The sequence below is a fragment of the Bufo bufo genome, chromosome 1 (genome assembly GCF_905171765.1).
Source record: "Bufo bufo chromosome 1, aBufBuf1.1, whole genome shotgun sequence".
Taxonomy (NCBI): Eukaryota; Metazoa; Chordata; class Amphibia; order Anura; family Bufonidae; genus Bufo; species Bufo bufo.
The window spans coordinates 791,933,758-791,961,309 of NC_053389.1; the positions used below are offsets into that span (position 1 = coordinate 791,933,758).

The 27,552-nt window shown below is 44.5% G+C and overlaps 1 protein-coding gene across 1 annotated transcript in view; it reads right to left on the minus strand.

Moving 5' to 3' along the window:
* The window catches only part of LYL1 (LYL1 basic helix-loop-helix family member), a 56,071-nt gene that overhangs the window by 27,163 nt on the left and 1,356 nt on the right, over positions 1 to 27,552 (minus strand). The window lies entirely within an intron of this gene.

Consider the following 27,552-nt stretch of genomic DNA (forward strand, 5'->3'; position numbering starts at 1 on the left):
TAGAATTTTTTATTTTTTGTCACAAGTTAGTGGAAAATGATGATTTTTTTTTTTTTCATACAAAGTCTCATATTCCACTAACTTGTGACAAAAAATAAAAACTTCCATGAACTCACTATGCCCATCAGCGAATACCTTGGGGTCTCTTCTTTCCAAAATGGGGTCACTTGTGGGGTAGTTATACTGCCCTGGCATTCTAGGGGCCCAAATGTGTGGTAAGGAGTTTGAAATCAAATTCTGTAAATAATGGCCTGTGAAATCCGAAAGGTGCTCTTTGGAATATGGGCCCCTTTGCCCACCTAGGCTGCAAAAAAGTGTCACACATCTGGTATCTCTGTATTCAGGAGAAGTTGAGGAATGTGTTTTGGGGTGTCTTTTTACATATACCCATGCTGGGTGAGATAAATATCTTGGTCAAATGCCAACTTTGTATAAAAAAAATGGGAAAAGTTGTCTTTTGCCAAGATATTTCTCTCACCCAGCATGGGTATATGTAAAATGACACCCCAAAACACATTCCCCAACTTCTCCTGAGTACGGAGATACCAGATGTGTGACACTTTTTTGCAGCCTAGGTGGGCAAAGGGGCCCATATTCCAAAGAGCACCTTTCGGATTTCACTGGTCAGTTTTTACAGAATTTGATTTCAAACTCCTTACCACACATTTGGGCCCCTAGAATGCCAGGGCAGTATAACTACCCCACAAGTGACCCCATTTTGGAAAGAAGACACCCCAAGGTATTCCGTGAGGGGCATGGCGAGTTCCTAGAATTTTTTATTTTTTGTCACAAGTTAGTGGAAAATTATGATTTTTTTTTTTGATTTTTTTTTCATACAAAGTCTCATATTCCACTAACTTGTGACAAAAAATAAAAACTTCCATGAACTCACTATGCCCATCAGCGAATACCTTGGGGTCTCTTCTTTCCAAAATGGGGTCACTTGTGGGGTAGTTATACTGTCCTGGCATTCTAGGGGCCCAAATGTGTGGTAAGGAGTTTGAAATCAAATTCTGTAAAAACTGACCAGTGAAATCCGAAAGGTGCTCTTTGGAATATGGGCCCCTTTGCCCACCTAGGCTGCAAAAAAGTGTCACACATCTGGTATCTCCGTACTCAGGAGAAGTTGGGGAATGTGTTTTGGGGTGTCATTTTACATATACCCATGCTGGGTGAGAGAAATATCTTGGCAAAAGACAACTTTTCCCATTTTTTTATACAAAGTTGGCATTTGACCAAGATATTTATCTCACCCAGCATGGGTATATGTAAAAAGACACCCCAAAACACATTCCTCAACTTCTCCTGAATACAGAGATACCAGATGTGTGACACTTTTTTGCAGCCCCATTTTGGAAAGAAGAGACCCCAAGGTATTCGCTGATGGGCATAGTGAGTTCATGGAAGTTTTTATTTTTTGTCACAAGTTAGTGGAATATGAGACTTTGTAAAAAAAAAAAAAAAAAAATCATCATTTTCCGCTAACTTGTGACAAAAAATAAAAAGTTCTATTAACTCACTATGCCCATCAGCGAATACCTTAGGGTGTGTACTTTCCGAAATGGGGTCATTTGTGGGGTGTTTGTACTGTCTGGGCATTGTAGAACCTCAGGAAACATGACAGGTGCTCAGAAAGTCAGAGCTGCTTCAAAAAGCGGAAATTCACATTTTTGTACCATAGTTTGTAAACTTTTACCCAAACCATTTTTTTTTTACCCAAACATTTTTTTTTTATCAAAGACATGTAGAACAATAAATTTAGAGCAATATTTATATATGGATCTCGTTTTTTTTGCAAAATTTTACAACTGAAAGTGAAAAATGAAATTTTTTTGCAAAAAAATCGTTAAATTTCGATTAATAACAAAAAAAGTAAAAATGTCAGCAGCAATGAAATACCACCAAATGAAAGCTCTATTAGTGAGAAGAAAAGGAGGTAAAATTCATTTGGGTGGTAAGTTGCATGACCGAGCAATAAACGGTGAAAGTAGTGTAGGTCAGAAGTGTAAAAAGTGGCCTGGTCTTTCAGGGTGTTTAAGCACTGGGGGCTGAGGTGGTTAAATCCACAACATGTCAATTGTTTCTGCAATTCCACAGCTTACATGTAGGGGTTTTACCAGTAGATGTCAATGGTGTTAGGGCTCATGCACACGGCCGTTGCCCCGTATTGCGTATTTGCACAACTTGCTGTTCTCTAACAAAATTGCCGGTAAAAAATTTACAACAGGTGTTTGATCCATGAATCGCCCAATAAATTTCATGGTTTAATTAGAATTGGTATTTAAACAGTCCTCCTCATCATGCTGTTCACATTTTGACATCATGAGACCAAGACGACACCTAACAATGGATCGACAGTACCTCACCATTGCAAGGCTTTAAGCAGGATGTTCTCAGACAGAAGTGGTCACTGAGCTTAAAGTGTTACAGAGTGCCATTAGCAGGTTGTATCAGAGATACAGAGAGACTGGAAGAGTCACAGAAAGGCATAGAAGTGGACATCCTGATGATCACTTCATTGTGAACAATGCCCTGCGGAATCAGATGATGAATGCCACACAACTCCAGGCACATTTACAGGAGGTGAGATGCACCCAAGTGTCACGTCACTCCAACCGAAACCATTTACATCAGTGTGGTCTGCGTGCTAGACGACCTGCAAGGGTACCTGAAGTATGGTTGGGCGATATCAAAAATATTCCCACGATAACGATATTAAGAAATTTATTGCGATAACCATATATATCGCACTAAATACCCATTTAGAAGAAAAAAAAACACTTGGGGCCACAAGGAGACGTTATACTGTATGGGGCAGTTACAAGGAGACATTATACTGTATGGGGCAGCCACAAGGAGACGTTATACTGTATGGGGAGGCCACAAGGAGACATTATACTGTATGGGGCAGCCACAAGGAGACGTTATACTGTATGGGGCACTGGGGCAGCCACAAGGAGACATTATATTGTATGGGGTGGCCAGGAGGACATGTTATACTGTATGTGGCAGCCAAAAGGACATGTTATACTGTATGGGGTGGCCACAAGGAGACGGATATGTTATGCTGTATGGGGCGGCCACAACTTATACTGTATGGCAGGGGTGCACAACGTTTTCTGGGTGGGGGCCACATTGTCAGACTGAAGGCATAACAAGGGCCGAAAATAAAAGTTAAAGGGGTATTAACAAGTGAAATACTGTATTTATTGCGTATTGTACACACATTATATACCATTAATGTCTAGTTCCAGTTCCAGGACTCCCATCTAATGGGAGAATACATGAAAAATGCATGTGAGCAGCCACAAGACATAGGCATACATGTCTGTTACCAGATGGTTGGGGGCCGCACAGAATGGTATCAAGGGCCGCATGTGGCCCCCGGGCCGCAGGTTGTGCACCCCTGCTGTATGGGGTGGCCACAAGGACACGTTATTCTGTATGGGGCAGCCACAAGGAGACGGTATACTGTATGGGGCAGCCACAAGGAGACGGTATACTGTATGGGGCGGCCACAAAGACACATTATACTGTGTGGGGCAGCCACAAGGACACGTTATACTGTATAGGACGGCCACAAGGAGACATTATATTGTATGGGGCGGCCACAAGGAGATGTTATACTGTATGGGGGCAGCCACAAGGACACATTATACTGTACGGGGCGGCCACAAGGACACGTTATACTGTATGGGGCAGCCACAAGGACACGTTAAACTGTATGGGGCGACCGCAGGGAGACGTTATACTGTATGGGACGGCCACAAGGAGACATTATACTGTATGGGGCACTGTGTGGTAGTGTAGGGACGCCTCTTACTATTCACGCAAATGGGGTAAGATCCTATTCGGGTAATTTGTGGAGGAATTCTCCTTTGGGAGATTTTAAAGAAGAGGACAGGGCTCCACATGGGCTAGAAGTCACAACTGGTATGGGGTGGGGGTGGTCATTCTGTGGTGCTGTCGCTCTCCACCCTCAAAATAGCAGTACATGATAAAGCGGACTTCAAATCTAAAGGGATCCTACCCCTATAAATCACCCCCATGGACAGTGACTGCAGTCATTACCTGAAGGAGTAGTGAAATAGCCAGGGGTTATGTTAGCTGTCAGTAGTGTCGGTCACAAAGGGAGACGCAGCTGAAAACGCCATCAATGTAAACCATCAGTCTACCGGAGCCCAGTATACACTATATATATACAAATATACACGTCATGTATAGTACAGACCAAAAGTTTGAACACACCTTCTCATTCAAAGAGTTTTCTTTATTTTCATGACTATGAAAATTGTAGATTCACACTGAAGGCATCAAAACTATGAATTAACACATGTGGAATTATATACATAACAAACAAATGTGAAACAACTGAAAATATGTAATATTCTAGGTTCTTCAAAGTAGCCACCTTTTGCTTTGATTACTGCTTTGCACACTCTTGGCATTCTCTTGATGAGCTTCAAGAGGTAGTCCCCTGAAATGGTTTTCACTTCACAGGTGTGCCCTGTCAGGTTTAATAAGTGGGATTTCTTGCCTTATAAATGGGGTTGGGACCATCAGTTGCGTTGAGGAGAAGTCAGGTGGATACACAGCTGATAGTCCTACTGAATAGACTGTTAGAATTTGTATTATGGCAAGAAAAAAGCAGCTAAGTAAAGAAAAACGAGCGGCCATCATTACTTTAAGAAATGAAGGTCAGTCAGTCAGCCGAAAAATTGGGAAAACTTTGAAAGTAAGGGCTATTTGACCATGAAGGAGAGTGATGGGGTGCTGTGCCAGATGACCTGGCCTCCACAGTCACCGGACCTGAACCCAATCGAGATGGTTTGGGGTGAGCTGGTCCGCAGAATGAAGGCAAAAGGGCCAACAAGTGCTAAGCATCTCTGGGAACTCCTTCAAGACTGTTGGAAGACCATTTCAGAGGACTACCTCTTGAAGCTCATCAAGAGAATGCCAAGAGTGTGCAAAGCAGTAATCAAAGCAAAAGGTGGCTACTTTGAAGAACCTAGAATATGACATATTTTCAGTTGTTTCACACTTGTTTGTTATGTATATAATTCCACATGTGTTAATCCATAGTTTTGATGCCTTCATAGTCATGAAAATAAAGAAAACTCTTTGAATGAGAAGGTGTGTCCAAACTTTTGGTCTGTACTGTATGTACACAGTTGTAACACACCAGAGTGGTGTTACCACTTCTGCACCCTGCTACTATCTCTAATGGTCTACCCTCATGTCATCTTATGCATTTATTCCAGCTCCTCCACACTGTCCATTTCTAATGTTATGTAACTGTTCATGTAATGTGCCTGATTCACCAGCAGGTGGCAGCAAACACAGCAGAGCTATAGTTAGAGAGAATGGAACTTGCCATTCCATTCTAACCCCCCCCTTCCTCTTGGGAGAAGTGGGCTCCGTCAAGGGACTGTTCGCCACCGGGGTGACCCTCCTATCCAAACACCTTGTCCCGTTGTCAGTAGCTGAGTTCTGGCAGGAGGATCCAGCCGCCCCAGGCCACGTGTGCTGCCTCCAGGAGATCGCGGAGGGAGTCCGCCGCTTCCGAGAGAAGCCTCAGCCGGAGCTTCTGATCCGGGTTTGCCCCTGTCCAGCTGGGATGCCTGTCCACTACTTTGTTTTCCTACAACCCGACGGTGGTCAACTACCAGCTCCCGTGGAAGACGGTGTCTGCTGCAGCAAGAGGTTCCAGGGCTCCATCATCACCACTGGAGATACCTTGGCCACAGCCCCTACAGCCGGAGAGTCTGAGCTTCCCTACCCCGACAGGAGTTTCCGGCCCCGTTGAGCAACAAATTGCCGCAGCTATAGCCAGTGTGACCAACCGGTCATTACCAGAGTCCTCCACCAGAGGTTAGTAGAGCTCCACCACAGCAACCAGTCTTGCATACAAGAGGCAGGAGCACCGTCTCATGTCCTTCAGCAGCAGCAGCGAGGAAGACTTCAGGAACCTCCTCTAAGGAGCTCCTTTCCTATGAAGATCAAGCTAGAATGATGATGGACTAATGGGAGCCACATCTTGGACTACTCCTGATGGGTGAGGACGTGTTGGCTATTTTGTTTGTTGCCCATGGTTTGGCCCTCATACAGATGGACATGTTTGTAAGGACTCCCCCCATCTGCAGAAAATTTCTCCAAGTTGCGCACGTCAGCACCCAATTCCTTTTCCCCCCTTCTTAGGTTAAGTGGGAGCCCCTTTTGCTCAAAGGGTTCTCCTTACCAGTGCTGCTATTTTCCATTATAGCCATGTGGATTATAAATATTGATATTACCGCCTCATGTGGATTACAAAGGACTTTGGCACTACTTGTTCCAGTTTGTTTCACTTGATCCGCCAGCATTAAAGGAAAAGACTCCAATGTGAATGTGATTGCACTATGTTATTGCATTATATATTTGCAGTATTTTTGCACTCCTGTTTTACAGGTTCAGTAACGTTCAAGTATTTAGCCCATTGTCTGAACTCTATTTTGGGTACCGCAATGTAATCCTATGCACTACAAATGGACTCTGGACTTTATATTGTTAGCCAGATAGGTAGCATCCTTGCTTTATTGCTCATATGGACTGTCTCTGAGGACGTTAATATACGTCACAAGCAGGTCTAACTTTGTCAAGGGTAACCCCGCTGCTAAAAATGTGTTTTGAGGGATTAACCCTCGTGGGAGTTCTGGGAGAGAACTGGCTCCTCCCCCTACTTTGGTGTGTCCTAAGGCTTAGTGCGCAGCCTTATGGATATGTATGTTTAGCTACCTGTTTTGTCATCAAGGTGACCGTGCGAAAAGCTTTATATAGACCTTGGTGCTAGGAAGGGATTACAGGATGAAGCCACCCTTCCATTTGCGGGCATCTCATAGTATCGTGGAGGGATTACAGTACATGACCTCCCCACGCTCCATATACAACTCTGGCCCTGTCCCGTGTGGAGTATTTGAGCGCTTAGTGCAGTATCTTTTTTGGTTCACTGGTTATACCAAGAGGGCAAACTGAATAGACACCCTACTCATACGGGCAGGAACCTAGTGGTAGCTGTTTCTACGTCAGTCTATGTATCTAATAGTCTATAGTCTTATGCAGCACTCTAACCTTCTTTGGACACCATTAGAGCATATCTGAAGCACAAGCCGAGGGCGGCTTGGTTTTAAGTAAGGGGGTATATAACACCCGAGAGTGGTTTTACCACTTCTGCTTTATTCCAGGTCCTCCACACTGTCCATTTCTAATGTTATGTAACTGTTCATGTAATATGCCTGGTTCACCAGCATGTGGCAGCAAAAATGGCAGAGTTATAGTTAGAGAGAATGGAACTTGCCATTCCATTCTAACCCTTCCTCTGGAGAGAAGTGGACTAGTCCTATTTCCTGCAGGAAGGGTGGGGACCAGTTAGTTCCAGTCTAGCTTACCCCCTGCTAGGGGAAGGGTGTGCAGGGGCATGCAGGGGATGTGCCCAAGCCAGCCAGAGCACCTTAAACTCTGCTGGCCATGGAGGTCAAGGCTTGAAGCCTCAGGAGCCAGGAGGAAAGTTCTGTGGCATAACCATATGTCCAACTACAAAGTGAAGTGCAGCATGCAGAAGAAGCTGAGTTATACAGCCTGCCTGTCAGTACAGCAGAGTCAGAGAGAAAGATATAGCAGAGTGGAGTTTGCTTGCCAGTTTTAATGCTAAAGCCTGCTGGAACCAAGACAAAGCCTGTAAATCGTTTTGGAGAATGTTTATGCAAAGTAAAGCTGCACCTACAAGGTCTGGACTCAATATTCCTTTCAAATCCCTCGATTATTCCCCTTATTTATTGCTTCGGAGCCAAAGCCTGGGGTCCAGCGGTATCCAGGTAGGAGCACCATGACACACATAAAGAGACATTTTAGGTTGCACTATACCATTCGGCATTCCTACACCTGGGTCGCACGTTATAGAAGGGCCCTGGGGGGAGGCGCCCATTGCACAGTGACGTCTCTATTTATATGCGTATCACATCACAGGTGGACAACCTGTGACACTGGAGTGAAGACACATGTTGGTGACACATATTAATGTTTGTACAAAGTCTTGGTAATGTTGCAGCAGATGGCAGCAAGATCACTTAGTGCTTTATATGTTAGCTGCCACATGGATCAGAGAAAAATCTATTTGTTAGATCCCACGGAGGTCTAGTCACATGTCATTCAAACTACTGCACTGACAAGAGGCGGCGGCGAAGCACCAGACTTGCGCAGCAGTTTATGACAGGTTTATATAAAGTTTAATGTAAAAAAAGCCTGCTCACCCCCTCCCTCCAGTGCACTTGCAGCTGTGTCCAGCCCTCTGCGCGCTAGTAGTAATGCAGGAGGCAGAGGCCAGTGACTCGGGAACATAAGCAGGTGGCAGGAAGCGGACATTTTAGAAGCGGTCAGCACACATGCCACCACTCCTGTGACGTCATTAAATATTGCGGTTATAAGAAAATGGTGATATTGCCATATCACAGTTTTTTTTATATTGCGGTATATCGTGGATACTTGTATATCGCTTAACCCTAACCTGACCACAGGCATCATTGTTTCGCATTGGCCAGGGAGCCTCGCTGCTGTTCACTGATGAAAGTCGATTCACGCTGAGTAGAAATGATGTCCGCCAACGATGCTGGAGACGTCAAGGAGTCAGCGGTGTACAGACATTTCAGTTTTAAGCGCACAGGGAATGTTGCACTTTAGAGGGGGGGGGGAGTGTATGAAAAATACTAAATCTATTAATAAAGTATATTAGAAAAACTTTTATAAGGGCATTAGGCACATCTTATTAAAATTTGACTCGAAGGTATAGTTTTATACGCTACCACCCATCAACCAGGTGAGGGGACTTCAGAGAGACCTATAAGATTGTAAGTTCAGGAGAAAGTGATATAGGTAGAGTTGTGACTTCCCCAGGCTGGATGGACAGGTGTCATTATGTTACTATGATAGTAGTCCAGAACAAAGTTAGAGTCAGAACCAGCACATATGGGCTGGGGTCCTATTGATCCACACTGACGCCCACTAGATCCTATTAGAGTTAATGGGGTACAATGGTATCCAACTAGGCTGGATCTGGTGAACTCCAACAGGCTGTTCTCTGTCGGAAAACCCTGCCAGATTAGTTAAACAAAGGTGTGAACCTACCCTTTCATGGACTGATATTTAAGGCAATTATTGGGAACAAACCAAACATTCCCAATAATTGCCTCATCATCAACATGCTACAATCAACTCCTTTGTATGGGAACGAGCAATATCTACAGTAATCACTTGTTCCCATAGAGGATAATTGTTTCTTGGCAGCATATGCCTGTTTACACCACTGGTTGAAAGACACGATCACCCAATGAATGCGCATTTACTGACATTTTTAAAAGGGCTAGTTATCAGGAAGGAGCGTTTTTAAAAATGCTCACCCCCGATAATTGGTCTGATGATTGGACTGTGTTAAATGACCTTAAACGGGTTTTCCGAGATTTAAATACTGATGAGCTATACTCTAGATAGGTCATCAGTATCGGTGGGGGTCTGACATCCGGGACCCCCGTCGATCAGCTGTTTGAGAAGGCACCGGCGCTTGCAGTAGCGCCGCGGCCTCCTGTCCGCTCACTAAGCACAGTGCCCAGGGCCTGCATCAGCACCCGGCCCACTGTGCCCGCTTACTCCTGCAGCTGTGTCCTGGTCTTCATTAAGCTGCCTGTTCTGAATTCCAGGGCAGCTTACCCCAGCAATGCAGACAATTTTTGCCATGTGCACTGCTGGGGTGGGCGGCCTCAGGACTCAGAACAGGGTAGATGGAGTTTCCTACTGGACTAAAGGACCTTCCTGATGTCATCCGCCCATGTGACCAGTGGGGGAGGAGCAGAGAACTATGTTTATGTAGGGAGAAGAGCCAGGCTTAGCTGTGTGTGTGTGTGTGCCCCTGTGTGTGTGTGTCTGTCCCTGTGTATGTGTCTGTTCCTGTGTGTGCGTGTGTCCCTGTGTGTGTGTCTGTCCCTGTGTGCGTGTGTCCCTGTGTGTGTGTCTGTCCCTGTGTGTGTGTCTGTCCCTGTGTGTGTATCTGTCCCTGTGTGTGTGTGTGTCACTTTGTGTATGTGTGTTCCTGTGTGTAGGGAGAAGAGCCAGGCTTAGCTGTGTGTGTGTGTGCCCCTGTGTGTGTCTGTCCCTGTGTGTGCGTGTGTCTGTCCCTGTGTGTGCGTGTGTCCCTGTGTGTGTGCCTGTCCCTGTGTGTGTGTGCCCCTGTGTGTGTGTGTCCCTGTGTTTGTGTCCGTCCGTGTGTGTGTGTGTGTGTGTGTGTCTGTCCCTGTGTGTGTGTGTGTGTATCCCTGTGTGTGTGTGTCCCTGTGTGTGTGTGTGTGTGTATCTGTCCCTGTGTGTGTGTGTGTATCTGTCCCTGTGTGTGTGTATGTGTGTATCTGTCCCTGTGTGTGTGTATCTGCCCCTGTGTGTGTGTGTGTGTGTGTGTGTATCTGTCCCTGTCTGTGTGTGTGTGTGTATCTGTCCCTGTGTGTGTGTGTGTGTGTGTGTATCTGTCCCTGTGTGTGTGTATGTGTGTATCTGTCCCTGTGTGTGTGTGTGTGTGTATCTGTCCCTGTGTGTGTGTGTGTGTGTGTATCTGTCCCTGTGTGTGTGTGTGTATCTGTCCCTGTGTCAGTGTGTCTGTCCCTGTGTGTGTCTGTATCTGTGCCTGTGTGTGTGTGTCTGTATCTGTGCCTGTGTGTGTCCCTGTGTGTGTGTATCTGTCCCTGTGTGTGTGTATCTGTCCCTGTGTGTATTTGACTGTATTGGACCATCCCTGTGTGTGTGTCCCTGTGTGTGTGTGTCTGTCCCTGTGTGTATTTGACCGTCCCAGTGTGTGTGTCCTTGTGTGTCTGTCCCTGTGTATGTGTGTCTGTCCCTGTGTGTGTGTCTGTCACCATTACCATGCCCACAGTGTTACTATGTCTTGATGCAGCTGCATCAGGACATTCTGTGCGGGGCAAGAAGAAGAAGGAAGAGGAGGCAGTGACTCCATCATGGAGTCCGTGGGAGAGACACAGGGAGACACACTAGGGACGTAGGTAACACTACCACATGATCTACACTAGTGTTATCTGTAGTTTTACATAGGACTGCAGGTAACACTACCACATTATCAGCAATAGTGTTATCTGTGGTTTTACATAGGACTGCAGGTAACACTAAGGGTAGTTTCACACTTGCGGCAGAGGAATCCGGCAGGCAGTTCCGTATCCGCCAAAACGTATGCCAACTGATGGCATTTGTAAGACTGATCAGGATCCTGATCCGCTTTACAAATGCATTGAAATGCCGGATCCGTCTTTCCGGTGTCATCCGGAAAAACAGATCCGGCATTTATTTTTTTCACATTTTTTGGCGCATGCGCAGACCAGAAGGGCGGATCCAGCATTGCGGTATTTTGAATGCCGGATCCGGCACTAATACATTCCTATGGAAAAAAATGCATTCAGGCAAGTGTTCAGTTTTTTTGTCCGGAGTTAAAACCGTAGCATGCTGTGGTATTATCTCCATCCAGAACAGTCAAAAAGACTGAACTGAAGACATCCTGATGCATCCTGAACGGAATACTCTCCATTCAGAATGCATGGGGATAAAACTGATCAATTATTTTCCGGTATAGAGCATAAAACTGATCAGTTATTTTCCGGTATATAGCCCCTAGGACGGAACTCTATGCTGGAAAAGACACATTATTAGCACAAGTGTTATCTGTGGTTTTACATAGGACTGCAGGTAACTCTAACATATTATTAGCACTAGTGTTATCTGTGGTTTTACATAGGACTGCAGCAGCGATGGACTGGCCATCGGGAGTACCGGGAGAATCCCGGTGGGCCGATCGAATTATGGGCCGGCCAGGGCCGCCATCAGGGGGGTAAAGCCGATACCCCAGTAAGGGGCCCGGACCCCGGGGGGGCCCGGCCGGTCCCGAGCCATTTTAATTTTTTTGCTGTCAGTGTGTTAACTTTAAAATCAGCGCTCATCTCTTTACTATCTTACACTGACTCAGCTCCAGTAACAGCAGGCAGTGTGGGGGCGGCGCTCACTCACTGACGTCACACGCCTGCTCCTCCCACTAGGCGGCGCAGGCGCGTGACGTCAGTGAGTGAGCGCTGCCGCCCGCACTTGTTACTGGAGGCTGGAGGGAGCTGAATGTAAGGTAGTAAAGAGATGAGCGCTGTGTTAAAATTAAAGTTACTGTCTGCAGCCTGCAGGATACCGATTTATTAATGTATACTACTGTGAGTGGCGGGGAGGGGGATCTATGGATGACGGCACTGTTATAGGGAGGGGGATCCGTGGATGGCACTGTTATGGGGGGGGGTCTGTCATGTGGATGACACTTATGGGGGGGGGGTCTGTGGATGACACTTATGGGGGGGATCTGTGGATGGCACCATTATTGAGGGGGATCTGTGGATGACACTGTTATGGAGGGGGATCTGTGGATGACACTTATGGAGGGGGATCTGTGGATGACACTGTTATGGAGGGGGATCTGTGGATGGCACCGTTATGGAAGGGGATCTGTGGATGGCACCGTTATGGAGGGGGATCTGTGGATGGCACCGTTATGGGGAATCTGTGGATGATACATACCGTATATAACATCTTATGCTATATGTGTCATCCACAGATCCACCCCATGACAATGTCATCCACAGATCCCCCTCCATAACAGTGTTCTGTGGATGACACTATTATGGGGGGGATCTGTGGATGACACTATTATGGGGGGGGATCTGTGGATGACACTGTTATGGGGGGGATCTGTGGATGACACTGTTATGGGGGGATCTGTGGATGACACTGTTATGGGGGATCTGTGGATGACACTGTTATGGAGGGGATCTGTGGATGACACTGTTATGGGGGGATCTGTGGATGACACTATTATGGGGGGATCTGTGGATGACTGTTATGGGGGGGATCTGTGGATGGCACTGTTATGGAGGGTATCTGTGAATGGCACTGTTATGGAGGGGTATCTGTGGATGACACATAGCATAAGATGCTATATACGGTATGTGTCATCCACAGATCCCCCTCTATAACAGTGCCATCCACAGATCCCCCCATAACAGTGCCATCCACAGATCCCCTCCATAACAGTGCCATCCACAGATCCTCTACATAACAGTGCCATCCACAGATCCCCTCCATAACAGTGCCATCCACAGATCCCCTCCATAACAGTGCCATCCACAGATCCCCTCCATAACAGTGCCATCCACAGATCCCCTCCATAAAACTGCCATTCACAGATCCCCTCCATAACAGTGCCATTCACAGATCCCCTCCATAACAGCGCCATTCACATGTTTTTTTTTTTTAGTGTGTTTGGGAAAAATAAAGTGGGCCGGTCTGGCTGAAGTCCAGGGCCACTTTATTGTCCCAGTCCATCCCTGGACTGCAGGTAGCACTGCTACATTTTATGTACTAAGATAGCCAACACTGTGTTATCTGTGTCATTACATAGGACTGCAGGTGATATCTACTATATTACATGTACTCAGAGAGTTATCACTGTGTAAGGGGGCCCACTGAGAATTTATCGGCCAAGGGCCCACATGAACCTGGAGCCGGCCCTGACAGCGCCGTACATTGTATAGTTGTTGCGCTTAGTATCACACAGAAACCACAGTATATAGTGGTCACCACAGGATGCTTGTAGAACTGGAGCTGATTACTCCTAGAAGATGAACAATGAAGCCACTAAAACTTAATTTTTATTTAATACCAGTTAAAAAAATACTCAAATATGAAAAATCCAACATAAATCAATAATAAGTATAGACCCATCTACACTTACGTAGAACAGCCTCAAAATGTAAAGTGTAAGTGTATCCTTATTGTACAAGATGATAAGTTTGAAGTAAAATAACCAGTAGATCAAGCACTAGATGGAACAAATATGACTCCAGAACAGGTCAAGGCCAGATTCCGTATTCTGACCCTTCTTGGCTTGGCTTAGTATTTGCATCCAGGTAAGTGTAGCATCCATGCTGAACAGAGCAGCCCCCCTGAACCATCCCTATATACCCTAGATGCGACCCTAAGCAGGTGGTACCAATCCTAATAAACTAATATAATAGGGAAGCCCTCGGGAAAATGATTCAATAAACTGAGGTTTCTATGCATTTCAGCTGGACCAGTTTCCACAGGAGACTTAAAAGTAGCGGTATGTACAAGCATGGATGTTTCTATCATGCAGCATATAACGTTAATGTCTTGTAGGGCTAGCCGGGCGATACTTCTGCAAGCTACGCTAGCTAAATTAGCCCCTTTAGGTTGCTAGGAGATGAACCTAGGTGTGTTAAGGAGAAGACACATGTCTGCTTGTTCCCCTGTCCTCGAGTTTCGGAAAACCAACATCCAAAGTGCTCCAGAGAGAAGAAGAGAAGAAGAGTTATACACGATACTAAAAAATGTAATTTAATTGTGCAAACTCCATCTAGTCTCCTACATGCATAATAGTGTACTTGTCAACTTTTCCTATGTTTTCACTTCATTCTCCATGCTCCCACCACGCTCCCTGGTTTATGACCAGAACTTCCAGGTTGTGGGAGTAGATGAGCCACAGCCACAACACTTCCTGTAGTGCTGTGTGCTGCAACATCAGCCAGAAATGTAAACTCCCTCTACACCCTTCCCTGGGGTGAAAACTCAGCCTACTACACCCTTGTGCGTTGATACTGTTGGAATAACTACTACTCCTGTTCTGCACTTTAGTAAAGAGAGACAAATTTATTTGTACCAACTGGTCTGGTCACTGACTCCTGCACCATTCGCCGGCCATTGCATCTGTATCTACACTACACGGCTAGGGTTGCCAACCAGAATTTTTCTGGACAATTTATTCCAAAATCACGGACATCCAACATTTTTTACAGACAAATTGGAAAACCATAATAAATGATAACGGTTATAAGTAATACATGTCTATAGATCAATATACTGAAAGTTTGATCCTTCAGCCAACATGAAATATTTGTGACCAACTTAAAGGGGTTGTCTCATTTCAGCAAATTGCATTTATCATGTAGAGAAAGTTAATACGAGGCATTTACTAATGTATTGTTATTGTCTATATTGTCTCTTTTGCTGGCTGGATTCAGTTTTCTCTCACATTATACACTGCTCGTTTCCAGGGATTACAACCATCCAGCTGTGGTGGTCGTGCTTGCACATTATGGGAAAAAGTAACGGCCTATGTGCGCTCCCACGGCCCCAGCCACCAAAGAGACTGGCACCTTTTCCTATAGTGTGCAAGCACGACCACCACCCCTGGATTCAGGGGCATAACTACCATAGTGGCAGTCCATGCGACTGCTATGGGGCCCAGGGCAAGAGGGGGCCCAGTTGGGATCATCTCCTCTTCTACTGGGAGTTAAAACTTGGTCAGGACTCTACCCTCAAAAGCAGGGTTTCTCAACTCCGGTCCTCAGGAACCAGCTACCGATCAGGATTTGAGAATATCCCACAGAATAAATACCTGTGGTAAGTCCTGATGCATGGACACTAATTATATCACCGGCTCAATACTGAGTAAATCCTGAAATCATGATTGGTAGGTGGGTCCTGAGGACTGGAGTTGAAAAACCCTGCTCTAAAGGAACAACTTTTAGCAAATGAGGCAGTGGGAAAAATGGCGCAAGGGTCATTGAAAAGGGTTTAGGCAGAAACCCTTCTGTTCTGTGTGGGGGGCCTGGTTTGATCCTTGCTATGGGGCTCTTACTTCTCTATGTACACCACTGCCTGGATTACAGGGTGGTCACAACCCCTAGGTACGAGCAGTGCATAATGAAAAATGAAGCAAACCAGCAAAGGAGGCAAAATGGACAATCATAATACATTAGTAAGTGCCTTCTATTAACTTTCTCTACATGATTTGCTGAAGTGAGACAACCCTTTTAAAAGGAATGTGTCTTCAGAAAATTGCATTTTACTCATTTTAGGCTAAAAATAATTTTTTCAGTTGGTCTTTATTAAAAATATTGAGCCGTTCTGTCACAAAGGGTTAATTGTTTTTCTAGCTGTGTGAATCCTACTTTCACTTTCACTTTCTGCCGGTCATCTAATTACCCTTATCTCTAATTTACTGAGAGGTCAGAAACACTTATTGAAGCCACATTCTTATCAGTAAGATAAGACCTGAGCTATAATGAGTGTTTATAATGTTGGAGAGCAGAGATAAGGAGCCGTCAGCTAGCTGTCTAACGGAAGAGAGAGAAAATTCAGATTCTGCTAGTAGAGCATCTCAGCTCTGTACAGAGAAAAGGATTCCATATTTTTTATAAAGACCAAATGAAAAAATAATGCAATAATTTAAAAAAAAAATGCCCCCAAAGGTGTACATAGCTTTTAAATCACTTTTTTATGTTTAACAAGAATTTTTGAATATGTTTTTAATTTTTCATGTATTTTATATATTTAAACAAAAAAAGAGAAAATCCTGTAGTTTTCGCACTGGCCACTATGTCTTATAATTGGCACCACTTCTTGCTCTGTACAGATCACTTTACTGCAGTTACTTGCTTATCTGCCGTTCTAACCCTGCCTGTAATGATATCACCTCTGTGTATAGATAACACAGGATCCACCTTTTGCAATAGCTTATCTATTCTTCCCTTGTACAATGACCTCTGCACAGGTCACAGAGCATGGCTAGAAAACTCTCCCATAGAAGTCAACGAGGTCCCCTCGACCATTGTGTCTATGGCCCATGAGGCTGCCGTAGAGCAATTTTCTTAATGCTTTCTAAATGCTGTTAAGAACAGCTCAGACAAGATGTCTGCCCCTATAATAATGTTCAGGAAATAGAATTAAAAAATCTACAATCAGAAAATAAAAACAGATTAGAAAAGATATGTGTTAATTTCTGATTTTAACTGGCAGATAAAATTTTAAGTGACACATTTCCTTTAGGGCTCATTCAGATGGCCGTATACTGTCCACAAAAATGCAGATCTGTGGGTTGTTGTTTTTTGCGGACAATTGCATGTTTGCAAAAAAACGGATTGCATTCTGCATAGACATCAATGGGACCATGTCCTGCATGGCACTGTGCCGGGTGTACCAGTGGATTTTCTGTTGGCAACCTTTAACCTCCCTGGCGGTATTCCCGAGCATGACTCGGGGGTTAATTTTCACTGCCAGGAGCAGTAACCCCGAGTCACGCTCGGGGTAACATTGCAGAGCTGTCAGCGGAGTCCTTACCTTCTCCAGGCGATCCAGCGATGTCATCCGCTGTGATCGCCGGCAGGAGCGCCGGTCGGCACCTGACTTCCTGGTTCCGTTCCCTGCGAGCAGCAGCGGCGCATGGGAGCGGAACTGGGCGGGAAATTCAAAAGTGTAAACATAAAAGTGAAACACACACATAAAAGAGGTGATACATTGTATTCTGAGAGGATTACACTGTATCACCTCAGATCTAACACTTGATCACTGTACAGTGCCCCTTGCCTGCCATTTTACTGTCATTTGTGCCCATAAAATATTTATAACATGGCATCAACAAAAGCACCATTTTTGGTACAAAATTCCTGACATAATCATACCGCCAGGGAAGTTAATAGAATTTAGGTAAAAATTAGGGAATGCACACTAATGTCTTCACTGCTCAAATAACTGAGCTACAATGCCGTAAAATCTCTTTAAGGGCAGGCCGGCGCTGGGATACTGGGTGTTGTTCTTGTGCATTTGTTATTTTTGGTTCACAGGTTGTTATAGGATTACAATTACGTTTTGTTTTTAAAACGTTTGCAATTTTTTGTAGTATTGACATTTTAATTAAATTTTTACTTAATCTTTTTTTGTTGTCTTTGAAAGGTCTCATAAAAAATACTTTAACCCCTTAGTGACCACCCATACGTGTTTTTACGGCGGTCACTAAGGGGCCTTAGGCTGGGCCGCCGCATTTTTACGGCGGCCCAGTCTAAGCGCTGCACGGCTCCCCCGTGCAGCGGGGAGCGCGGATCTGGCTCTCACATGAGAGCCGGGTCCCTGCTCTAACAGCCCGGGACGGCAGGAGTGCCGATCCGGGCTGTTTAACCCTTTACATGCCGGGCGCAATGGCGCCCGCCGCATGTAAAGTGGTGACAGAGGGAGCGGACTCCCTCTGTCTCCCATCAGCACCCCGAAAATGCGATCGCGGGGTGCTGATGTACTGGGAAGCTTACCCTACTTCCGATCAGGGCCCCGAGCCTGTCTTCAGTTACTTCCAGCAGGCTGTGCCTCTCTGGCGCAGCCTGCTGGTCAATGTTCGAATAGCATTGCTATTGAAATGCAATGCATTATAGAGATAATGCATTACATTTTAAAAGCAATCAAAATACTGTATATTATAGTCCCCTTGTGGGACCATTAAGTAGTAAAAAAAATAGAAAAAAAATACACATTTATTAAATAAAAAAAATTCCATAAAATAAAAAAAATAGGCATTTTTTTCCATTGAAAATACGCTTTTCAATGAAAAAAATTGCAAAAAGAAAATATCCCCCATATGTTTGGTATTGCCGCGTCCGTAACGACCGGGACTACATAAATATTACATAAATTATCCCCTATGGTGAACGCCGTAAAAAATAAAAAATAAAAAAGACAGAATTTCGAATTTATTCTTAGTTTCCACCGAAAAAAAACGTAATAACAAGCGATCAAAAAGCGGAATTTACTCCAAAATCATACCAATGAAAAATACAAGTAGTCTTTCAAAAATCAAGCCCTCACACAATTCCATATAAAAAAATAAAAAAAAGTTATGGGTCTTGTGAAGTGGCAATGCAAAATAATTTTTGGGGTTAATAAAAGGTGTTTTATTGCAAAAAAAGTAGTAAAACGTAAACAAAATTATAAGTATTTAGTATCACTGTAATCGTACTGACCCAGAGAATAAAGATATTATGTTATTTGTACCGAAAAATGAACGCCAAAAAATGTATAATGTAAAAACGCAGTGGCAGTATTGCTATTTTTCCCATCTCCCTCCCAGAAAGAGTTAATAAAAGTTAATCAGAAAGTTATGTGTACCCCAAAATGGCGCCATTAAAAACTACAACTTGTCCCGTAAAAAACAAGCCCTCATAAAGCTATATAGATAAAAAAATAAAAAAGTTATAGCTCTTGGAACGAGACCATAAAAAAAGAAAGAAAAACGCTTGGTCATAAAGGCCCAAACAGGCTTGGTCACTAAGGGGTTAAATCATTATTTTCTATTATTATGCGATTGTGTGATTCACTGTATTTTAGCCCAAGTTTATAAAATATAAATCACAGAAAAAATGCACCAAACGGATATGCCACTGACTATACTGGCTAGTCATAAATGCAGATATTAAAAGCTGAGACTTTCGCCAATATATTCCTGTCAGGAAAATATCGGAGCCCATCATGCACCACGTCACGGTCACTCAGCATGGCAAAGGGTCCTACCACTACGCTAACTATGGTGTGAACAAGGTCTGAAGGTGATGTAATCCAGCTCACAGCCAGGCTTCCACTGGCTGTAAGCCACACCCATATCAGACCATGTGATGGAGGTTACCAGGTGCAAAAGAGTGTTTGAATGCCAGGTAAAGGCACATACACTACATATAAAACAAGACAAAAACACAGAAATATAGTGGCAATTCTGGAGGAGCTGCTCAACCCCTAACACTGTAGCGTGTTTTTCATTGGGGGAGCAGCCCGACCGCATGTGGATCGCAGCGAACGACTATCCCCAGCAAAAAATACATGTATGGGGATAGTCGTTTGCTGCGGTCCACATGCTACAATGAAAAACACGCTACAGTGTTAGGGGCTGAGCAGCTCCTCCAGAATTGCCACTATATTTCTGTGTTTTTGTCTTGTTTTATATGTAGTGCATGTGCCTTTACCTGGCATTCAAACACTCTTTTGCACCTGGTAACCTCCATCACATGGTCTGATATGGGTGTGGCTTACAGTCTGGCTTTGTTCACATTGCACTAGTTGTCCTGCTAGGCGTTTGTGTGGAAGTTTGGCTGTGAGCTAGATTACATCACCTTCAGACCTTGTTCACACCATAGTTAGCGTAGTGGTAGGACCCTTTGCCATGCTGAGTGACCGTGACGTGGTGCATGATGGGCTCCGATGTTTTCCTGACAGGAATATATTGGCGAAAGTCTCAGCTTTTAATATCTGCATTTATGACTAGCCAGTATAGTCAGTGGCATATCCGTTTGGTGCATTTTTTCTGTGATTTATATGATTATATTTTCATCCTCACAATGCTCTGTTTTGTGTAGGATGCCTTTGTGGTGCATGTGGACCGCGCCGACATCCCCCACCGTATGCATTTTTTGCTGGGGATAGTCGTTTGCTGCGGTCCACATGCGGTGGGGCTGCTCCCCCAATGAAAAACAAGCTACAGTGTTAGGGGCTGAGCAGCTCCTCCAGAATTGCCACTATATTTCTGTGTTTTTGTCAAGTTTATAAAATACCATATAATAACCTAACAGAGATAATTTTAGGACAGCCACAGGCGAAGGGCTAAAAATTCCCTCAGGTATGCCCTCAAATACGCTGTGAAAATTCACTACATGTGATTGGGGTATTGAAAACCTCATTCATGTGTATTGTACTTTACTTCTCTGCAACAAATCCATCAAATCTGGAAACTCTGGCCAACAAGTCACCAGGGGTAAAGCCCTGGGATAGCAAATTCTGAATAGGGTCGAGCAAGTGCATTCAGTAAATAGAAAGATTCTGATTATCACGATCTTGATGCTCTTACATGTGTACATACTGAGACTACCCACCTTATCATCCACACAGCAGTGGGATTGGGACCCCATAGTAGCTGCATCCTTGTAGTTACTACCTTGACTCTGACACATAAAAACCCATATGGAAAATGCTAACATTGCTGGAAATGCTAATTTTTACCAAAAGATACTGCAAGGTGTACGGTATATACACAAACCCATGTGAGAATACTGTAGGAAAGGGGTATAATGATACGACCACCACGTTGTGTTAGGCTTCTCTCACACTGAGAAACTTGACCAAAACTCACTTAGTGTTAAAGGGATTGCGTCACCTATAATTTTTTAGAGAACGAAAAAGGACAGCAGAACTGTTCTAATGTAATGGTTGCAAATCCTCCCAGACCGTCGTAGGCTCTACGTCCAATAATCAACAGAAGGAAGATGAGGCAGCACTCCGGATAACGTGAAAGGTGGTGGACCCACTTTTATATCCCCAACTGCAAGGCCTCAGTGAGTTGGGCTAAAACATTGCATTTGGAGAAATAAAAGTGGGTCCACCGCCATTGACTTTGACTTTATCCGGAGTGCTGCCTCTTCTTCGTTCTTCTATCATTTTTTTAGTGACACATCTCCTTTTTTTTCTAATCTGCTTTTATTTTTTTATTGCTGATTTTTTATTGTATTTCCTGGATATGATTACGGGGGCGGCCATCTTGCCTGAGTTGTTCAGGAGTTAGAGATATGCTTTACAGCAGCCACCACCGGCCATAAACACAGTAACCTTGAGAAGCGATGAGTGAAGCGGGTTTGTCCTGCTTTGACAAACCTGGTTCATTCATCTACGTAACTCTCGATCCCTAGCTCCCTACATGCTTAAAATGTATTGCCTTTGATGAGGCTCTTTCAATATGGCGGCAGGAAACTTGGGACTTCAGTAGTCTCGTGCACGCGCAGTTACCGTATCACCGCATGCATTGATGTATTACATTTCGAATGCAAACCTGGGTTTGTTAATGATCGTGGCGCATGCCACGAACACGAGTTCGGATTCGTAATGTAATACAGATGTAGCCGAGCTAAACTTGACTCTGATAACACATTCTTTACTTAACGCGTTAACCATCAAGTTTAGGTTGGCTATCTGTACATTAATGTATGTGTGCACGAGACTACTGAAGTCCCACGTTACCCGCCGCCATATTTAAAGAGCCTCATCAGAGGCAATACATTTTAAGCAATGTACAGAGCTAGGAATCAGCATAATTATCAGTTATGTAGATGAACGAACTTGGTTTATCAAAGCAGGACAAACCTGGGTCACTCATCACTAGTCTGGAGGGGACTCTGATTTGTATGGGAGAGTTTTCTAGGTATGCTCTGTGACATACATGTGTAGGGAGGGGTAGTAGATAAGCTATGCCTATCTGTCTATCTACTCTATCTATTTAATCTGTGATATCTGTCATTCCAATCCTGCCTGTGATAATGAGATGACTGCTGAACAGTGACCTGTACAGACCAAAAAGTGGAGCCTATTGTTAGCTTTAGGTCTCATGCATACGAACGTATTTTCTTTCCATGTCCGTTAAAAAAAAATTGCGGACCGTATGCGGAACCATTCATTTCAATGGGTCCCCCCAAAAAAATGGAAGTTGCTTAGTGTGCATTCTGTTTCCTGTTTTTCTGTCTGTTCCGCAAAAAAAATGTAACATGTCCTATTATTGTCCGCATTACGTACAAGGATAGGACTGTTCTGTTAGGGGCCAGCTGTTCTGTTCCGCAAAATACAGAACGCACAGGGACGTCATCCGTATTTTTTGCAGATCCGTGTTTTGTGGATCGCTGTCGTGTGCATGAGCCCTTAGTGGCCAGTTCGAAAATTGCAGGATTTTAGGATTTTTTTTTTTAAAATATAGATAGTGACTTGGAAAATTAAATATAACATCACTAAAAATTATGTAAAAATATGTTTAACATAAAACAAATTGATTTAAACAATAGGTCATTTTCCAGTGACAGATTCCATAGTAGGACCCTGCGATTTTCCCCTTTTTGCATTTTTGATTTTTACACCCTAGTCTAAACACTGCATGGGTCCCCCGAGCAGCAGGGAGCGGGGTCTTGGCTCTCCCATGAGAGCCGCACTCCTGCTCTAATGGCCCGAACTGGCAGGAGTGCTGATCTGGGCTGTTTAACTCTTTATATGCCATGGGCAATAGTGCCCGCTGCCTGTAAGTGGTCACAGAGGGAGCAGACTCCCTCTGTCTCCCATCGGCACCCCACAAATGAGGTCATGGCGTGCCAATATGTATTCACACAGGCTCTGGTCTAGTGAAGACCCCAGTCCTGCTTCTATGCTGTCCCTGCAGGCCTTGCCTCTCTGGAGCAGCCTATTAGTTAATGTCAGTATAGCACTGGCATTAAAATACAATGCACTAGAGAAATCGTATATTGTATTTTAGAAGCGATAAAAAGATTGCCTATTATAGTCCCCTTGTGGGACTATTACTAGTGTTAATTGAGCATGCTCGGCCGAACACCAGTTTTGCTCAACCATCTCGATGCTCGGCACATGGCAGTATTCGGCCGAATACCGCATGTGCTCGAGGGCAATGCTTGAGTCTCCTCCCCGCACGTTTGTTGGCTGCTACGCAGCCAATAAACATGCAGGTAAGTGCTGCCCTTGACTGTAATGCCGTAGCCATGTTGGTTACTGGCATTACAGTGATTGGCTGGCCGGAACGCGTCATCGGGTGCTATATAGCACCCGATGACACGTGTTCGGCTTAGTGTTAGTCATGGAGAGCTGTGCTGAAGAAGCGAAAGATAGTGTAGGGAGTGAAATTTTCATAAAAAAAAAATTGTCAGAGACCCAAAAGTCCTTTTAAGGACTATTGTTGTGTGTGGCAGCAGCAATATATATTTTTAGCGCAACCTTTGCTAAATTGCTAAAACTTTACTGACCCAAAAGTCCTTTTAAGGACTATTGTGTGTGGCAGCAATATCCATTTTTAGCGCATCCTGCGCTAAATAGCATGCAATAGTTAGGCCGCTGCAGACAGCGACATTATCTGCGCTACTCTCCTGTGTAACGTGTGCGCATCCCAAAAATATCTGTGACATCCAGTGTACTTTTTCCGTAGACGGTGTCCGCTGCGGACAGTGACATTAGCTGCGCTACATCTCCTGTGTAACGTTTCCACATCCCAAATACCTGTGACATTCCCTGTAATTTTTTATTAGCCGCTGGTCACATCAGCAACATTATCTGGGGTATTTCTCCTGTGTGACGTTTCCACATCCCAAATACCTTTTTAAATTTTTTGGCGCATACACTTACAAATCCTACGCTACTGTACGTGTGACATAATTTCAACATTTAATATGAAGAAGGCGAGCAGTAAGGGACAGGGAAGTGGCTGTGATGCTGATGGTGCACGCAGAGGCTGTGGCCCTGGGTGCATTGAAACTGTGCCTGCTGCCAGAGCACAAGAAAAACAATCATCCACGATACCTAGTTTCATGTCCCAGTTTGCAGGGCGGCGCAGGGCAACGCTCTCGAAGGCTCTCGAAGTCAGACCAGTGCGACCAGATGGTCGGTTGGATTGCAGCAGATAATGCTTCCAGTCGGTTAAGCACCACCCTGTCTTCCACCAAGTCCAGTAACCAAGAGTCTGGTCAACACAATCCTCACCCTGATCCTCCTTCCTCCCACCATGGAGAGTCTTGCCAAACATGTGATCCCACACTCGCATATTTCGAGGAGCTCTTTTTAGCGCCATTCCTTCATTTGGGCCTCTCGACAAGCCCGCTTGAAGAGGGGCATGAGATCTTGTGCCCCGATTCCCAAACTCTTGAGCATCCACAGTCACAAGAAGATGACGGTGGCGAACGGCAATTAGTGTTTCACGAGGTGGATGATGATGATTAGACACAGTTGCCAATAAGTCAACCGCAATTAGTGTCTCAAGAGGTTGATGATGAGGATGAGACACAGTTTTTCAATAACTGAGGTTGTTAGGTCAACAATTCAGGAGGATGAGCAGAGTGAGGAAGTGGAAGAGGAGGTGGTGGACGATGAAGTCACCGACCCAACCTGGAAAGGTGGCAAGCCGAGCGAGGACAGCAGTACAGAGGGGGAGGGATTCGCAGCCCCGCAACAGGCTGGAAGAGGCAGTGGGGTGGCAAAAGGGAGAAGGCGGGCCACTCCAAACAGGCCCGCAACTGTTCCCCAGAGCACACCCTTGCGGAAATCTCCAAAAATGTAGGCTTGTGGACACTGAGGCCTTCTGCAGCCTGGTGGCGGCCGTCCTTCGTTACGCAGTCCCCAGGCGCCTCTATTTTCACGGTGAGCAGTTCCCTCCTTACACTAGCATGTGTCCCGTAACATCACCCGTGCCCTGACCAACGCAGTTACTGGGAAGGTCCACTTAACCACTGACACATGGACAAGTGCTTTCGGCCAGGGACGCTACATTCCTCCTGACAGCACACTGGGTGAACATTGTGGAGGCCGGGAGTGAGTCGTACCCTGGGATCGCACAGGCGCTACCGACGCCAAAGGATTGCGGGCCCTAATTCCATCAGGGTTTTCGCCACCACCTACCTTAGTGGCTCCAACCCCCAATTCTCCTCCTCCGCCTCCTCCTCCACTACCACCTCAGAATTATCTTCTTGCAGCACCAGTCAGCCATCAGTCGGTAGCTGGAAGCGGTGTAGCACTGCAGTGGGGAAGCGTCAATAGGCCGTGATTAAGCTGATCTGCTTAGGTGACAAACAGCACACCGCCGCAGAGCTGTGGCAGGGGATAAGAGACCAGACTGAGCTGTGGCTCTCGCCACTCAACCTAGAACCAGGCATGGTTGTGTCTGATAATGGCCGTAACTTGGTGGCGGCTTTGGAGCTCGGCAAGCTCACACACATCCCATGCCTAGCACACGTCTTCAACTTAGTGGTTCAGCAGTTTCTCAAAACCTACCCCAATTTGCCTGAGCTACTGGTGAAGGTGCGCCGCTTGTGTGCCCATTTCCGCAAGTCATCGACAGCTTTCACTGGTTTGTCAACGCTGCAGCAGCACTTACAATTTCCAGCTCGCCGACTGTTGTGCGACATGAGCACGCGCTGGAACTCGATGTTCCACATGTTGGCCAGGCTTTTTGAGCAGCAGAGGGCAATAGTGGAATACCAGCTGCAACATGGTCATCACCTTTCCAGTCAGCTTCCGCTCTTCACAAGCGAGGAGTGGGCATCTAACTATTACATGGTTAAAAAAGTTAAGAATATGTAATAAATAAAAAATTCTAAATAAAAAATATGCTTCTTTTTCATTTAAAAAAATGCTTTTCAATTGAAAAAATTGACAAAATAAAATCTCCTCTGCATACATGGTATCACCACGTCCATAGCAAACTGTACTACAAATAATTTTATTAGACAGAACAAACATACAAACACTGGAAGCTGGGTTTTACCAGCGATACGCGTGGGGCGGTTTCTTTTTTACATAGGCCCACATACATGTCCAGGGTTTACACTATTGCAATTTATCCTCTTCAGGTATTGTTCTATATTTCTTGATGCTACATTATCATTTATATATTACTTTTTCTCTTTTTTTGGTATTGAATTGTCCTGTCTAATAAAATTGCTTTACTGATTTTATAAATTGTTGGATCTTCATTTTATTACGGTTTTCTAAACTCTTTGGCTTTTTGGTTGTTTAGTATTGTATTCGAACCGTTTTGCACTCCTCACTATTGGCAGTGTGCCCCCTATACCTATTAGAAATGTACTATAAATATCATGTCATTTATCCCATATGGTGAAGGCCGTGATAAAAAAAATCCCAGAATTGCTGCTTTTTGCTTATTCGTCACAAAAAAAAGCCAGAATAAAAAGCAACCAAACAGCTCCATAGAAATAAATATAAAAAAGTTATGGGTCTTGGGATCCAGCGATGAAAAAACATTGTCTTCTTTTTAAAAAAGGTTTTTATTGCGCAAAAATAGTAAAACATAAAAAACTATATGTATTTGGTATCGCTGTAATCGTACTGACCCACAGAATAAAGTTATTATACTATTAATGTCGAGAAATGAACACAGCAAAATTTATAACATAAAAACTCTTTGGCAGTATTGCTCTTTTTCCCCCCTCCCCCTCCCAGAAAGTGTTGATGAAAGTTAATCAGTAAGTTATGTGTACCTCACAATGGTACCATTAAAAACTACAACTTGTCCCACAAAAAACAAACCCTTATACGACTACATAGATGGAAAAATAAAAAAGGTATAGCTCTTGGAAAGCCACAATAAAATAATTTTTAAAAAAAATAATTGCTTGGTCAGTAAGGCCCATAACAGGCTGGTCACCAAGGTTGTAACCCTTGGGATGGCCCCTGTAAATTGTATTTTATGATATTATTGAACTTAAATAAAGATTTTATGCTTTTGAATTTTCATTTTTTGCTCAAGTTGCTCCAGGCCTAGCCCCTCACACTTCAGGTCTTGTTTTCTACTAGGACAGGGGAGCCTTTTTATCTCCTCTCTGCCCACGTGTGACTGGTGACCAGCACTTCCACCTATTGTCCCATTCCTGCGTCTCCTCCAAGGACCAGGACCCCACGCTATGCCTTTGCTGTACTATGCCTGTGTAGAACTCGTCAGATTTAATACTACAGTAAAATTCCCTTAATCCCATATAAACATTATCTGCTAGGTGTCGGGTTATCAAACATTCCGGATTATTGGCCAGTAACAGAAATGTATAGCAAATTAAGGCCAAAATCTAA